Raw genomic sequence first — 3,679 nt, 5'->3', positions numbered from 1 at the left:
CGTTGTTGCTTTTCTCCTCTTGGTGCTCTGTTGTGCTCCCTTTGTGTTTCACCCCAGTGTGTGTGTGGGGTGGTCAGACAGGGCACAATTCCCACACTGTGTCTCTGGTGCTGTCCCCTGTAGCTTTGTGGATCGGTAAGGGGACGTCATGTCTTGTGGTGGGACCAGCCCTACAGTCCTTTCTGTGCCTTGGCTGCTCTGAGCATAAGTGTTGTCCTTGGGGCTTGGTGGGCCAGGGTGTGGTCCACTCTCTCTCTCTTTCTCTTTCCCTCTTTGTTTGCTCCTGTGTGGTATGGGCAAAGTCACCACTGTCCCTGGGCTGTTTCTGCAGTGCTTCCCTCTGTGGTACAATCTTCTGGGGAGGAGGTAGAGGTAGTTGGGACTGAAGCCAACCCCACCAGTTAGTTCTTATAACATGGCCCTATACTTGCCTTCATGAAAAGATCACTGAAGTTAACAGTGCTACAGCAAAGTGTGGTGGAAAAAGCAGATGGTACCTGGCTATTAATTGGGATAGCATCTTAGATCTTAAAGTCTTGTATTCAAACAGGCAGCCATCTAATTGAGGCATCAACTAAGTCCACACAGAAGCACACACAGAAGCAGCACACCAGCCTGTGTGATCCGAAGATGACAAAAACAAAATCCAAATATGATGAAGGGAAAATTATCAGAGCTTAACTTGTGAGCATCCAATTTGTAGAAGGCTGTGGAGGACTGTGGGAACCCAAAATCTATCAGCAGAGTGCTTAGTCAAATTAAGCCGCTCGCTGGCAGATCCCCCTGGCCACAATTGAGAATGGAGAACAACTTTGTGATCAGACAGAGATTATTATAAACTTGATTATGGTGGATGGAACTATAATGTGATACCAACTTGAATTTACTGTAGGTTTTAATATTTCTTGCTTGTTCCAAGACAAAAATTTATTCTCTGGCTTATTTTTTTTTCAGTTGTTGGTGGTCTTTTCTTTCTTACTTTTTATTTTTATCTTTATATTATTTTTATCTTTCTGGTTTTTTTCCATTAGGTTTTCCAATTTATGAAGCATAGGAGTGGATGCATAGAGACAATAACTGATGCAATGGTTTAAAGGGGCTTTGGGGTGGGGAAGGTGAAAGGAGTTGGGGAGCAAATAATGAATGAATAGTGGGGAGGGAGCATTATAACTGATCGTGATGATGTATATACAACTCTTTTTAAAAGTGACTTAATGCCCTGGTGTGATGCATTCTGCACTTCCGTATTCAGCAACAGCAGTGGTTTGTCTCTGTCTTTCATTTCTCTCACCAGAGTGTGTGCCACCACCCCATGAAATATTCGATGGCTATGGATGTGAGCCCCCCTGAGGATGCAAACTATCTTTTTGGTTGTGAAATAAAGGCCGACAAAGATGATCACTTTAAGGTGGATAGTGTTGAAAATGAGCACCAGTTATCTTTAAGAACGGTCAGTGGAGGTGCTGGTGCAAAGGATGACTGCACATTGTTGAAGCAGAGGCAACAAATCATGAAGGCAGCCCCATTGCAGTAACACTGGCAACTTTGAAAATGTCTGTGCAGCCAGCGGTCTCCCTTGGGGGCTTTGACATAACACCTCCAGTGGTCTTAGGGTTGAAGTGTGGCTCATTGAGTAGCCGTGGAAGAACACGCAGAGTCAGATGATGAAGAGGAGGAGGACGTGAAACTTGTAAGTATATCGGGAAAATGTTCTGCCCCTACAAACAATAATAATGTTCCAAAATGTTCCATGAAGATGATGATGATGGTGAAGCTTAAGAAAAAGCTCCAGTGAAGAAATTTATACAGGATGCTTCGGCCCAAAATGCACAAAAATCGAACCAGAATGGGGAAGACTCAAAACCATCAACACCAAGATTCAAAGGTTAAGAATCCTTCAAAAAACAGGAACAAACTCCCCAAACACTGAAAGGCCCTAGTTCTGTAGAAGACATTAAAGCAAAAATGCAATCAAGTATAGAAAAGGATGGTTCTCTTCCTAAAGTGGAAGCCAAATTCATCAATTATGTGAAGACTTAATTCATCAATTATATGACTGACCAGCAGGCTCTTCAAGCTCTCTGGCAGCGGAGGAAGTCTCTATAAGAAATTAGTTTAAACAGTGTGTTAACACTTTCATCTTCTTTCATTTCTCTAACAGTTGCTCTCTGGCTGTCCTGTTTTATAACACAGAATTAGAACTTTCCATACCGTGTCTGACAAATGTTGTCCAGGTTTCTTCACCAAGAATGTGTTGTCCAAAATGCCTGTTTAGTTTGTAAACGTGAATCTCCACCCTTTGCTTGGTTCTAAGTATGTATGGAGGGTTATGACAGGACAGAGTAGGAGCAGTGGTCAAATGGAAATGGTGGGGAGACAAAAATACATATGTGAAAAAAATATATACATGTGAAATAAAACTCAGTGTTTTAATAAAGTAAAAGAAAAGTGACTTAACCCTGGAAGTGGATCATATGTGAATTTTATATCAATAAAACTATTTTTTTAATGAGCCCTCTGAGAAGCAGGAGGAGGTATCTTATTACCAGCAAGATCCTGGAGTGAAGAACACCCTCTGGACCCAAGATCCCTGTGCAGTGAACCTCCTGCTTCTACAAGGCAGCTATACCATTAGAGGAGCAGTAGAACCTATGTCAAGAGCATGGGGCAATCCATAGAACAAGTAAAGCTGCGTGCTTTTGTGCTGAGGTTGGCTTGTGGAATAAGGTACTTCTGGGCAATTAATTGGGGAATTTGGACTGGCTGAATGCTAGACATAGATTTGTCTAGCCTTTGGGCTGAGGCTTACTGGAGTCAGGTGCCTTTGGGAATTTAATTCAGGTTTGCTGACCCATGGAGCTTAAATGAAATGTCTTTTTCTAGTTTTTTTATGTGTTGTTTTTAACAATTATTGAAGGTAATCTTAACTCGAAGGGCTACAGGTGAGTTTGAGGTAGAGCCCAGTTCTACGGGGTTTCCACACAGAGTCCTTCTGGTGTGGCCTATGAAGGATATTGTGTGCCTCAAAAGAACAGAGTCTAAAGTCCCAGTAATATATATATATAGAACACACCCTAGGCCACCAAGGACTGTATATAAGCTTAGTTAAAAGTGTCTAATTAATACTAGGCATATTCTCCCTTTGAGTTCTATATGAGCATTGTTAGGTATTTTTTCCTGTGGGGAGATTATGCCTCCCCATTTTCCTACCAATGAAAATGCACTTACTTTCTCCAAGACATGCAAGCTCCCTTATCCACATCTGGACTTGAATTTCCAGTAAGATTCCCTTAGCACTTACCAGGAGTGTCTATTGATTTGGGGTAATCTCAGCACGCTTTTGGATGGCAGAAACTGAACAGTCATTTCCCTTTCCCTGATCTTGAAAACTGACCCCAGCTGGAGTGGTTTTAAGATGTACATTTATAGGGGGTGATGGATGGTTAATGGATACTAGGCAAGCTCTCTCTGTTACTTGGTAAACCAGATTAGCAGGTTGCATGGCCTGAGAGAAGAAGTCTGCCTTAATCTTAGTGTTTATCCATATAGTAGTGGACTCATATGTGGGGAACAGAAGGAATTCTCTTAAGTTGTCTCCCCAAAATATGTACCAAACTTAGCTGCTTAAGAGTGACTGTGGGCAAAAGTAGGTCAGAGGTTATCCTCCTTAACATTGGCC

At 42.1% G+C, this 3,679-nt stretch overlaps 1 pseudogene; it reads left to right on the top strand.

The window, feature by feature from the left end:
- The first annotated feature begins 1,312 nt into the window (after positions 1–1,312).
- LOC101644512 lies at positions 1,313–2,106 on the top strand (annotated as a pseudogene).
- Positions 2,107–3,679: the final 1,573 nt, after the last annotated feature.

The sequence above is a fragment of the Echinops telfairi genome, unplaced genomic scaffold, assembly GCF_000313985.2.
Source record: "Echinops telfairi isolate 266 unplaced genomic scaffold, ASM31398v2 ScPeMD7_1;HRSCAF=3_0, whole genome shotgun sequence".
Taxonomy (NCBI): Eukaryota; Metazoa; Chordata; class Mammalia; order Afrosoricida; family Tenrecidae; genus Echinops; species Echinops telfairi.
This window is presented reverse-complemented; position numbering and strand designations above follow the sequence as displayed.